The 13833-nt window shown below is 37.2% G+C and overlaps 1 pseudogene; it reads left to right on the top strand.

Moving 5' to 3' along the window:
• The window catches only part of LOC116896072, a 38994-nt pseudogene extending 27229 nt beyond the window's left edge, over window positions 1-11765 (top strand).
• Window positions 11766-13833: the final 2068 nt, after the last annotated feature.

Raw genomic sequence — 13833 nt, forward strand, 5'->3', positions numbered from 1 at the left:
ATTGATAGCTTCATCTAAACAATTCATTCCAAAGTTTTTCCTGAAAATGAAATTAACATCTTGTTCTTGATTTTTGTGTGTGTATTTTCTGAAACCTACTTGAAATTGCTTATTGAATCTCTAGACTACAGTTGGATTTACAAAAACATTAATACAATGTTAAAACTTTAATCTAATGTTCTTTAGATTTTTTTTTTTGGTTCTTTTTTTCGGAGCTGGGGACCGAACCCAGGGCCTTGCGCTTCCTAGGCAAGTGCTCTACCACTGAGCTAAATCCCCAACCCTAGATTTTTACATATCAAAATTTTGCAGGTCTACAGTGCTATATTGTGGTCTATACTGATGAAATACTTGAAAATATGCTATCGAGTGCAACATCATATTTTATGCTATATTAAAAATTTACACATATGTTCCTAGTTAATATTTGTCTTTGTAAATCTTCTTCCATAAATGCCATATGAATACATATTTCTCCCAAAACCTAGCTGCATGTTCTCACTGGTTTGGTGGACTTGCTATCACTGTCTATTTGCATCATTTTTTAAAATTTCCCAGTGATTTTGTATCAGTTTTAGTAACGGATTATTAGCTAAAATATATTTTAAATCAGCTTCCTACAAATCATAATCAAACTAACCCAAGAAAACCACCTTTACTTCAAGAATTTTGAAAAATTACCTAATTTAATATGAACTGCTATATTAAAATTCTATATAATACCAGTTCCTTTACAAAAAAAGTAGAAAATACTAAGAATCTGCATGCCTGTGATATGATTTGCATCTATAATTAATATGAAAGAAAAATTATATTTATGCCAAAATATTGAAGATATCTAATCATCTATTAAACAATAAGAAAAAAATTTCTAAAACTACCAAATTAGATCTAGAGAGAAGCAAACTCTCTAGTGACTGAGAAATATCCTGGGTATTACTAATTCCAATGACCATGAATGAACCTCAAGTCACCATTCTGCTTTTGAGATTCTCATTGAGCTGTTTGTTATTTCAGCTTACACTTAAGCAGATGTCTACTCTGTCAGCAATAATCTCCTGTTAATTACATAGCATAGGATTTAAAGCCACATGTTGGACCACAGTACTATCAGTGTCTACCCATTCTTTATAAACAGTACTTCTATCAGTTTCCTTAATGAAGAAAAATTCTGTGGAAGAGAGATTTTGTTGACCACTTGGAGATCAGACCACTCTACTAATAATGCACACATCTTTCAAATCACTGGCATGGTTCACTTTCAATGGAGGAAAGTTTTGGCTCATAAAATAATTCTAAGGCACATAGCTTTGTAAACATTGTGACAAGAGTGTGTATCATATCAGGAGTATGGTATATGTTATACATTCCTCAGACTGATCAAAAGCAAAGGAGAAATTGATAATTGGAATGAGAACTATAAAGTGAGCCAAATGATTTCTCTAAATACCGAGGAATGGAGAGATAAACATAATGCTACACTTACAATAATGAAAATGTCCAGTATATTTCTTTCCCAGAGCAAAACAAAATGCTAATGTCTATGTTAAATGTGATTTTTTTGTTAATGTGATATCAAAGGAAGCACCCCTTGTGGAACCATAAACTGTGTTCAAGGATAAAGATCAAAACTGCTTATCCCCTGCTCTGCTCTTTCAAGTGGCCATCACTGAAGCTCTGTGTCAGAATATCTGCCATTACGGAAAGTGGCAGCCATGGCATCACAACTGTACTCTCATTTCCATTCTTGAGGACTAGCCACCTGTGTAGGCTTGCTGAAAAGCTTGGTATAGTACCAAGACTTAAAAGAAAATTCGATTCTCAGTGGTTCTTCAAAACATAATTAAAATGTCACAGTTTCCTGAAACCCTTTTGTTTACTGCAATAGCAAGGAACTTGGAACTGCAGTAGAAATGAGACAAGATAAGCATAAGTGAAATATAGAGACTATTTGGGTGGATTTGAAGGAACAGAGATTGGAGTGCAGAAGTAGAAATTATCACACTAACATCTCCAGTCTGGAAACTATAAGCACTGAGGCTAAATACAGATTTTTTTTTTTAAAGATGGTAAATCTTGGATTAAAACACAATGGAGGATGGCTCTGGAATGCAGCAATACTATTTATGGATGTTTTGCCATACTCAAGGCTTTAGTATTTCTTCAAAAGTCCATGGTAGATCTACCTTTAGAGTTCTAAGTGATATCTGCTGCACTGTCTTATGACTTATATTCTATATGTTGTCTTATGGATAGTCAGGCCTTAAGTCAAAACATACACAATTCATTTTTCTAAGAACTTTACATTTGATAGTGCTGATGTAATTTTACTAAAAGCACTCAGAAGTAATATTGTCATCCTTATACTGTTAGAGGGATTTAAACTTGTCACAGTTATGTAGCATGTCTAGGCCAGAAGCAAAACGACACAATCTCACAAAGAAAACAATGCTATAATAAAACCTGTTCTACTGGGTTGGGGATTTAGCTCAGTGGTAGAGCGCTTGCCTAGCAAGCGCAAGGCCCTGGGTTCAGTCCCCAGCTCCGAAAAAAAGAAAAAAGAAAAAAAAGTTGTTAAAAAAAAAACCTGTTCTACTAATGTGAAGAAGCCCATGCAGTCCACTTGTCCAACAACAGATATTTCTTAGATGTGGGACAGTATTGTCTACTAGGAATAAGTGTTATTGTTTTTCTTGGATGCAAGGCAGGTGCATGAGCATGTGTGTTTGCAAATATGTGTGTGTTTAAATTGAAGATGTATCACTGCAATTTAAAAAGGGAAGGGGAATTGGTCTTAGAATGTAATGAAAATTTCAACTTCATTGAAATATCTTTTACCATGAATCTTTTATTAAGAATATGAAGCAAACTTGATAAACACAGAATAAAATCATATTTAAGGAATTTAATTTTTCTTTTTTCTTTTTTTTTTCTTTTTTTCGGAGCTGGGGACCGAACCCAGGGCCTTGCGCTGGCTAGGCAAGCGCTCTACTAGTGAGCTAAATCCCCAACCGGAATTTAATTTTTCTATTCACTATAGTTCTACCAATCATTCCACATAGATGTTTCTTCTCAGAAGATTTTAGTGAATAGATTCTCTCCCTATATTGTTCTCTTTAATTATGTAAATTCTTGGCCTTGGTAGAAATTTGAAAGGTACTCTCACATTGATCAGTATTGCCACTCAAGACAGAAGACGAATGCAAATCCTACTGTCTTCAGTTATAATGATAGATGTTGATGATTCAAAATTTCAAGAACCCACAGACAAAGGATGAAAGGGTACTTGCCAGCCAAAATTCAAAGACTGTAATATCAAACTGATTAATTATGAAACCCTGTGAAACATGTCCTCCAGTAAATTTCAAGGAGAAAAAAGAGAAATCACATTGAGAGATTTTGTAATTTTCTATAATAAAATTATCTCATGAGAGATTCTATGCAAAATATACATTATTAAGGTCAATACCAGTTAAGGAGTTAAGGGACTACCTATCTCACGTTGGCTATTAATCTTCACAAAGTAAAAAGGTAAAAATGAAAGAGAGAGAGAGAGAGAGAGAGAGAGAGAAATCACGATGTCTAAGTAAACTTTGTTTTCTTTCAGTCAAGCCCAAGGGACACAATTAAAAGGGCACAGGAGATAATCGTAGATGTCAAAGTAGTATTAATTCCTATAAAATCTAGTTTTATCAATACAAATATATATTTTTTCCTGGAATTACTGTGACAAGCATATAAGCCAATGTGATACATATAGCTTAGTGGAAACCCAGGAAAAGCATTCAGTAAATTTTAAGAAGTTATATTCAGAATTTTGTGGTATAGCTTTATACATGTATGGAAAGTAAAATCCTTTCATTTCCCTGATGTTTATACATTCATAAGTGTGATATAGCTTCTTGAAGAGCTCTATCAATGGCTAAAATTTTTATCCTGGTTCCTGACTTTCCAGAACTGGTGTTTATATGGTCTGGTAAAATTCATTTAATCATTCCTGAATCCAGGTTTCTTGTCAGTGATGTATGGAGTTGTGCTCAACATCTCTATCTTCCTGACCTCTAAGATCATTTCAGTCATACAATAAAAATAGACTTAGTTGTTGAGGAAGTCATAACCCAAACTGAGCAAATGTATCCATCATTGCGGCTTTTTAGTAAGAACATTTTAAATAATTTCTTCTGTCCACATACAAGATTTTTTAAAAATATGCCCAATCTTATTCTGATTTGCTCACAGATTGGTGCCTTGTCCAATTGTCATCAGAAAGACTTCCTCCCATAGCAGATAGGAGGGATATGATCAGGTACAGAGATCCACAGCCAGAAATTATGGGGAGATATTCAGAGACAGAGACTGAGACAGAGAGACAGAGACAGAAACAGAAACAGAGACACAGAAAGAGACAGAGACAAAAGAGAGACAGAGAGAGATACACAGGCAGAAGGGGGAAGAAATTAATTTGGACATCTCTACTCAATCCCTCGGGGGGCAGCAGGCTGTGAAAGGTATCCTGATTCCTGGTCTAGAAAGGTCAAAGCCTTGGGGACCCTAAGGAATGGTAGAAACTTTCTAATCTCCCAGACCATCAGGCCCCTATCACATAGCTACAGCTCTATAAAAGATTAAATAAATTAAAGAACCTCAAAAATGTTTATATTGAATATCTCTTCATAGTCTATACATAAACAGCCTAGGTTGCCAATCCTGGAACTGCCCTTCAACCAGTACATATTAAATAATATACATGAGCAAAATGAATACTTCTTCTCTTTGTTTGTGATACTAATAAACTAGTATATATATATATATATATATATATATTAGTAATATATATATACTAGTAATATATATATATTATTGATCACTTGAACTCCTTCTTTCATAAATATTCTTAACTCTCCCAGTATTTCATCAGGAATTGTGGAATACATGAAGTCCCACTCCAATGAGAGGGGCTATTAACAGTTAATGGGGTTATTAACAGTTAAGAAGTTAAATAACTTCTACTGAAGTTATTTTATTTGGTGATAATTGCCCATTCTTTAGTAAATAGATCCACCATTCCTTTACAATAAATTTTAATTAAACCCCCAAAAGAACATATAGGAAAATACATTTAAATAAATAATAATGTAAAAAGACATGACAAAAGTTGTAGAGTTTTGTTGAAGAAAGGAGGAAAGGAAATTATAATAGGGTTATCTGGATCAAATAATTACATATCTGGATGAACTTATTTAGAAAATTAAAAACATTGCTTAAAACTCTAAAAAAAAAGTTTCTAAAACAGAATGTCATCTCGTAGGTCCAATTAATAGGAGAAAATTTATTTGGTAATTTTTTAAGAAAATATCAATGTGTATCCTATAGAAAAAGTTTAATAAGTTCTATAGAAGCTGCTTGTAGATGTTTTAAATGTTGTATCTTCCTATAATTTTGATTTATCATAAAATAAAGTGAAACAGCCACTTCTATCAGCATGTCTTGATCGAACCCAAATGCCTGTGCTAGGTATGTCAGTTTCCTTGGGAGCTAACAAGCAGATAGGAGTAATCAATGTCACAGTGTTGAGAGTTCTAATGTTTTGTTTCATTTTGACTCCCAAAAGCCATGCTTCCAGACTTGAGGGTCCCTTCCCCTAGCTGGGTTTAATTGACAATAAAGAATTGCCATAGAGTCCATGGCTGGGCAAGGAGATGGCAGAACTTTTATATAGCATGGGCAAGAGACCTATAGAGATGGGGAGAAGAGAGGAATCACCATGAATTGGAGGTAGAGAGATCAGATTTAAGAGCTGCAGAAGAGAAAGGGAATGCTGCCCTATGCAGTGGGGAGTGCCCAAAAGGTAACAGGTCAACAAAGATAAAGTATAGATTTAGAAGGTGTTGAGACAGGAATCCTAGAGGGATTAGGAATGTGCAGCCATTATGCTACCAAAGGCATAGCATAATTATCTGGTATGTGTCTTCCATTCGCCATTCCAGAGAGCTGTTGGGTGGGGACAGCATGAGTGACTTGCTAGGAGCCAAAATGGTTTGACTAATTTACTGCTACACCACAGTGCTTTTATAGAAGCAGTTTGTTATGATCTTTTACTTTATATGGATAAAATACTAGTACTCAGGCTCTGATTTGTGTGTTGGTCATCAATGGCTCCAACACCATGCAATCACATATACCCTAGCATGGCCCTATGCATGATCCACCAAAGTGGGTCGAGTGGGAGCTGCCTCAGTGCTGGACCACAACTCCCATAATATCACTGTAATCTGTCCCTCTGTGTTGAATTTGCAAGTATTAACATTATGAAAAATTGTTGAATATATTATGTTTTCCTCTCTGTCTCCTCCCCTCTCTTTCTCTCTCTCTCTCTCTCTCTCTCTCTCTCTCTCTCTCTCTCTCTCTCTCTCTCTGTGTGTGTGTGTGTGTGTGCGTGGGCGTGTGCGTCTGTGTCTGTGTCTGTGTCTGTGTGTTCATTTTGCTTAGTATATTTTGGAAATAAGCTTTGCAATGCATCAGAACAAATCAGAGATCAGTCACAAACATGATGCAGGTCTCAGTAGTCAATATATAATACTTATGGGAGAAACAAAAACTGAATAAGACAACAGTGAGCCACTAAGGGAAGATTTCTCATGTCTGATGAGTGAGAGAGAGAGAGAGAGTGAAGCAAAACCAATCCCATTACCAGTAGTTATGCTTCAGTCACTCCAATATCATTCATTTTGCTTTTGTTTCTGATATGCAGAGCCTGTTTGATGAATTCCCTTATGGGGACAGGCAAGTCTTGAGAGAATACATATAAAAAAGTTGTGAAGAGTACATAATTTATTAAACCTAACTCATTATTGGAAGCATTTAGCATACAATTCATTTAATGGGAGTCATTGGTGGGAAAAAGAACTGTTGTTTTGATCTAATCACATAAGCTGCAGCATAATTTTCCTTGTCGGAAACGATTTACCTCATCTTGAACAACACAAACACTCACACTTGGCTTGCTGCTGGAAAACAAAGCATTGTTTTTTTCATTTATTAATGACAGTCACTTTACATTTTCATTATGTTCTGTAACAAAAAACTGTAAGTTTTCAGTGAAATGGTTGAAAAACTGAATAGAAATGTTACAGTGTAAGTTCATACGGACAGAACAGACTTACGGAGAGGTTTCTGCCTATTAACCAAGTTGACTCAAGATTAAAACTCAGCATGATCTCCTACATGAGATCCTGTCTAGAAAGAAAAGAGGAATGAAAATAATCAGAAAGATTGTCCAGTCTGAATCTTCTTCACAAAGAATAAAACAAAATTGTGAAGAAGAGGCTAAGAGGACAAGCTAACCGCATGAACCTAGCTTGCTACAAATAGAAGGCAGTCTATCATCAATTACAAAGGATATAAATGCTAGAAGAGGTGATAGTTCAGGGGATGAGGTGCTCTGGGGAATTTTTTTTTAATGTGGAAAAGCCTGCTTCTGTCTGTGACCCTAGGCAGGCTTTGTTTTATATACTATTCTAACTTTTTCAAACCAAATGTAACTGAACTCTTTAGTAACTAAATAAATTCAAATGATATGTTGAGATTTATTAACCATTATCCAGTTTAGCCCATGGGAATATTTTTATGTCTAGTTTTTCTCACTGAAAGCATGATTCAGTCTTAAAGCAACTTTCTTTTTGTCTGTAAAAGACAGAGCCCCAGACACAGAAGAGCTGCTCCAAAGGGTCTGTGTCATTTGTTCTGAATACATTGTCATATAACATTACAAATAGGACTCATGTTCAGCTCTGTCAAGAACGTTGAATTATACTTTTCCTCACCTCATTATCACATTTCAGGTTTTCCCATTGGGTAAATGGGAAATGGAGCATAGTTTTATTTTTGTTTTAATTATAATATAAGGATTTTCCCTTCTGCATGCCAGTCACAGGTTTTTATGTTAAGTCACGATGTTGATTGGCAGATAAAGAAAAAATGTGAACCCAGTTGTGTTGTTGAGTAAATGCTCTATATACTCATACCTCTAAAATTTCACCTCTTCTAGTATTTATATCCTGTTGTTTGATGATAGACTGCCTTCTATTCACAGCCTATAAAAGGTATATATGAAATATATACCAGTGTAATGATAAATGCTACAAAATAATCATGATAAAAAAAATTTTCAAAAGAAGATGGCATGAAACTGACGTTCAATGAGTCACATTGATTTCAATGTGATTTTGATGAGTGTCACATCAGAAAAAATAGTAAAACATATAGAGATAATTAACTAAGGGGGTTTGATCTAGGAACTATGAACTTACAGATTTTCAATAAATTTCCTTGTTGTAATAGTATAATGTGTGTTGTTTTCTTCTAAAACTAATTATAAGGCTAAAATATAATGCATTATATCTTTTAAAAGTGTATATACTTACCGAGAAAAGGATTATTTCTCTCTAGAATTTAAAGTTTTAACAACTACTTAGTGTTGAAATATATGCTATTTTTATTATTGAACTCGATTATTGGAAAAATCTAGAAATTAATGTTTTGCTTCCTTCAGAGCTCAGAGTGAATAGAGGGCCCCTAGCTATTTCCCCACTCTGACACTTCAAGTGTTTGTGAGGCTCAGCGCTTCCTCTCCCAATGAGGCCAGACAAAACAACCTAACTAAAAGAACATATTCTAAATACACGCAACAGCTTTTGGGATAGCCTGTGCACCAATATCTTATCCACATGAAGACCAAGCTACACACCTGCTACATATATGCAGGGAGGCCTTTATTTTCTTTAGTATATTTTTTCTTTAGTTGGTGGTTCAGACTCTAAGAGGCCCAAGGATCCAGGTTAGTTGACTCTGTTGGTCTTCCTGTACAGTTCCTACCCAACTCACAGACCCTGCAATCCTTCCTCCTATTCTTCAATAAGAGTCCCCAAGATCCATCCATTGTTTGGCTGTGGGTCTCTGCATCTGTCTGAGTCAGCTCCTTATTGGAGCCTCTCAGAGAACAGCCATGCTAGAATTCCTGTCTGCAAGTTTAACAGTGTCATTAATAATGTCAGGTATTGGTACTTGCCCTTGGGACGGGTCTCAAATTGGACCAGTATTGGTTGGCCATTTCCATCAGTCTCTGCTTCATCCCCATGCCTGCATTTCTTGTAGGCAGGATAAAATTTCATTGAAAGTTTCGTGGGTGTGTTTTTTTTCTCTATCGCTCCACTAGAGATCCTGCCTGAGTACAGGAGATGGCCTCTTCAGGTTCCATATCCCCAATGTTGGGAGTCACAGCTAAGGTCATCCCCGTTGATTCAACCTCCTCACCCCTGTCAGTAGTTTAAAATTAATGCCATGCTTTAGTCTAAACTAGTGATTTCAGAATCTTTGAGATATTACTGATTGCATAATAATGAATTGATCATTTTTAATTTTAATATTGCATTAAAATTTGTAAAGATGCACCCATGTAAAAAATTTTGTGGATCAAACTTATTGGATATTTTCACATTGAGTCAGGAAAAAGAACAAGTTGGTTAACACACACACACACACACACACACACACACACACACACACACACACACACACACAGTCCTGAACAGAAAAGGTAGGGACTTATTTAAGCTTCTGGTTTTCAGGAGGGTTGGAAACACTGAAGAGGTAGGAGTATGATAGAATTTTGTCTTAGTCAAGGTTTCTATTGCTGTGATATACACCATAACCAAAAAGCAAGTTAAGGAGGAAGGGGTATATTGGGTTTATTCTTTCATATCACTGTTCATCATTGAAGGAAATCAGGACAGATACTCACATAGATCTGGAAACTGAAGACAGGAGCTGATGCAGATGCCATGGACGGCTGCTATTTGCTGCCTTACGCCTCATGACTTGCTCAGCCTGCTTTCTATGGAGCCCAGAAGAAAGAAGAAAGAAGACCACCAGCCCTGTGATAGACCCACCCACAATGGGCTAGGTCCTCCCCCACTGATCACTAAGAAATTGCCTTACAGACTTGCCTAAAACCCAGGACTTTTCTTAATTAGGGTTCCCTCCTCTCAGGTGACTTCAGCTTGTGTCAAATAGACATAAAACTATATCCAGCACAAAGTTCATATCCAAGTTCATGAAACCTGTAATGCAATGGGCTACTCAAGAGCCCAGATAATTTAGCCATCACTCCAAAGCTGACCACCAAACTGATACGTTGTGGTCCTGGCTGCCTCAGCCTTCATGTCACTTGGATTCAAGACCTCCACTGTTTTGTCTCCTCCTGTCTTCCCTGTGTGGCTATGTGAACCCAGAGGTGTTTCTTCTAGCTTCCCATTCTCAGCACTCCTCAAACTCTTGCCCACTGCGATGGCTATGGCATAGTGACCTCTCAGGACATTGGCACAATGACATCTAAGAATTATCCAGGAACTTACCCCAATTACACTGTGTGTGGGAAAGGTCATCACAGTCCCGAAGGGGAAGAGACTTATTCTGAGGCTGAGATTTGAACACTGATTCCAAGACCTGTGCTTCTGACTATCTCCTCTTCAGCAGTGCAACGGATCAGTATGACCCTATTGTGGGAGTTGGGCTGTTTCCAGAGAACTCTGGCTGAACTCAAAGGAAGCGACTGTCGGCTTCCAAAGTGGATCTCACTTTCCTGGCCGGGGCTTTCTGCTAGCCTATTCTAGCAATGATCATCCAGATTTAATAACCTGTTTGGAATGAGGCAGTCATTATTCCAAGGAAAAATACAGCCAGTTCTGCCCAGCTGCTTGTAGAGACATAGCAAGGGACATTTCTGGGAATACAAAAGATGGCTACTGAGACAGCGCTTTATTGTGCAAAGCTGACATCCATGCAGGGATCATCTCAAATGAACTAGGTGGCTACGACAACCTGCTTCAGAGCTTCAGAGCAAAGGGTTAAGTCACTCTGAGGGAATCCTGGCCAATGGTGTGCTCTCCCAACATGGTTCTCTGTCAGAAAGTGATTTCTGTTTACATCCCCAGGAATGACTATAACAACAGTCCCTCCTTCTTACTGGAATGGGATCTTGGCAATCTGTAGAAAGAGGAAAAAGAAAGGAAATCCACGTGTATCAGTTGAGGCTCAGAGAACAGGCTGTTGGAAGCCGATTAAAGATCCCTTTGCCAGGCATCCGTAGACAGAATTTACCATCAGCTATGACAATAAAAAAGAGATGACACAAAAGTTGGCTCTCATCACTAGTGATATGGCAGATTATCAGCAGCCTTTCATGATTGGCATAGGGACAGTCATGAGAAAGAGCTCTACCCTCCAGTCCATGGACACAGACCCTGAGGAGGCCAGAGTGAACACTGAGGCCAGCGGCCACTATAACTGTCCTCACTGCCGGGGTGCCATGAGTACGCACTGCACTTGATGCACTCGGAATCTGAGAATGCCACACCTTTGTGGAGCGGCACCTGCTGCAAACTCACACCTTCTCCACACAGAGAAGCAACCAAGTCCCCAAATACAGGCCCACTCACAAACACTCCCTTTCCTCGGGAGGCTTTCCTCCACCTGCAGGAGTCACACAGATTGAAAGCTATCAGAGGCCAACAAGCCCCAAGCCTATGGGTAGTGGCTCTGACAGGCCTGCTGTCAGGTTCTTGTATATCAGAGACCCATCCTCTCAATCATAGATGACTTCCAGGGGGAATAATGGTTATTCAGCACCCAGAAATGGTCTTGAGCCCCTCAACCAGATGGCCGTGACTGCTCTTCGTGAACCCAATGTGAAAGAAACCTGTTACTGAGAGTCACTGGAAAAAGTGTGCAGGCATGCATGTGTGACTCTTCAGGATCCTAGGAACAATCTCACTTCCTGTTTACAGAACTGCGCAGCTGGTTTTGTTCCGACCTTTCCAGCAGAGCAGATTGGTTTCTGCTGTGCTAGAACAAGGAGTCTTATTTGTCTAACTGTGATGCTGTGCTATAAAATGTGCAATGTGTACAGTTACACTTAACATGAATTAATGCAACAAGGTGCTTGTTTTCTACACAGGACTTAAGGAGGAAACACAGGATTCACAGAGATGTAGCCTGTGTTCATATTTCTCAGTGTGTTTGATTATCGACACTGTAAGCAGCAGGTCTGTTTAAAACCCTCGTGGGTTGTGGTGGCTCATTTTCTTTTTGATAAAGTGAAAGCATTTTTATCATTCTTTCTCCTGGAAGAAGTGAAAGTACTTGAAGCATGTAAAGCACACTGGGGTGGGTGATGGCCAGCAATGGCGGCCCATGTATGCAAACAAGAATACCACTTCAGCAGCTGCAGCCTGCTTTCTTAGATTTCCCTTGAGAGGAGTAGGGCAGCCTAGTGTCCTGGGGCCTGTGTGGGTCCAAGTTGCACCCCAAGGGACCACATTGTCTAAGGATAGGACCTAGCCTACTGCACAGTGTTCTTAAGCAAATCAGCCTTTTCAGGGTGCTGAGACTCAAGGCAATCAACCACACTGTCCATCGACATCATGTAATGAAGGAGGTGCAGGACTTGTAGCTCAAGGTAGGAATATCAAGTATTTCTACACCTCGGATCATGAATACAGCTGAGTCCAGAAGCCCTACTTCCTACAATAGTAATGCATGTTGGTGACTTCCATTGTCCCTGGAAAACAAGTGCTCTTTGAAATGTGTTCTGGCCCCTGTTGAAGCAGAGCTTTTTAAGTGGAGAGCTAGTAACTGCCCTGGTGATTTAAAAAGCAGTTTAACCCTGAGGAGCCCCAATCTCAGCTCTACCTCATGATTCATATTGTTTCTTCCTAAGTTTACTTTGTGAATGAACTAGGTGGGATATAATCTCTTTTTGCCGAAGAAGAAAATGTATGTGTCTTGTTATTAAAAGAAATCATGGACCAAAACCAAAAATATCCTTTCCTTACAAATTGTATTATAATCCTATTTGTGTGATTGTCATTTTCTATGAATTATATGTTAAAATAGGATGCTGAAAGCTCGTGGCAGAGTATCTGCTGGTTATACTGGAGGTTAAACCATTTATATTATAGAGTATACATGATTTTGTGTGTATACTAATTGTAATAAACTATGACAAATCAGAAAAAAAAATTCAGCAAAAATGGAACTACAGGCCAAATAGACATTCTGATCCCAGGGAAGATCATCTTCATTTTGGTAAGAATTGTCAGATGTTCCTTTTTGAAATAGAGTAAATAGAAAAATATGCTTTAAATGTTGTCTTTTTTTATAGACTCACTACACATATAAATATGAATAAATCATCAGTAAAGTGGCAAATTAAAATAAATAATTAATAAATATATCTATTTTCTAAACTATGGTCTCTGAAGTTTACCTCTAACAAATTGGATATTATATAAAATCAAATTAGCAATTAAGAAGAATATGTGAGACACATAAAGTGTACAGAGAAACAATAAAACAATTTGAAATGAGAAAAATAATATAGAAATAATGAAGCAGAGTTACTCCTATAACAATTAGAAATATTTTCTACATAATAAAATATTCTGATATCAGAGTATTGTATTCAAACATATCAATAAAATTAAACATATGCATTATAAATCATCATAATACTGAGAATTGAATATTAATTTATCTTCAGAGGAAAAATTCAAGTGAACAGAAGCAATATTTACAGAAATTATTAGTTAACAATTTTTTACCAATTACAAAGAAGTATTTTCTATGAGTGATTAAGTATGAGTTACTTTTGCTTATAACAAAATAACCAAAGAATAGACTACTGACATGACCTTCAGAGAAAATTCTAATTATTTGCTCATCTCTCATTCTTATCTTTATCCATCTTGTTTCCTTAGAATTATTCTAGTGTGGCTT

This window comes from Rattus rattus, chromosome 3, assembly GCF_011064425.1.
Source record: "Rattus rattus isolate New Zealand chromosome 3, Rrattus_CSIRO_v1, whole genome shotgun sequence".
NCBI lineage: Eukaryota > Metazoa > Chordata > Mammalia > Rodentia > Muridae > Rattus > Rattus rattus.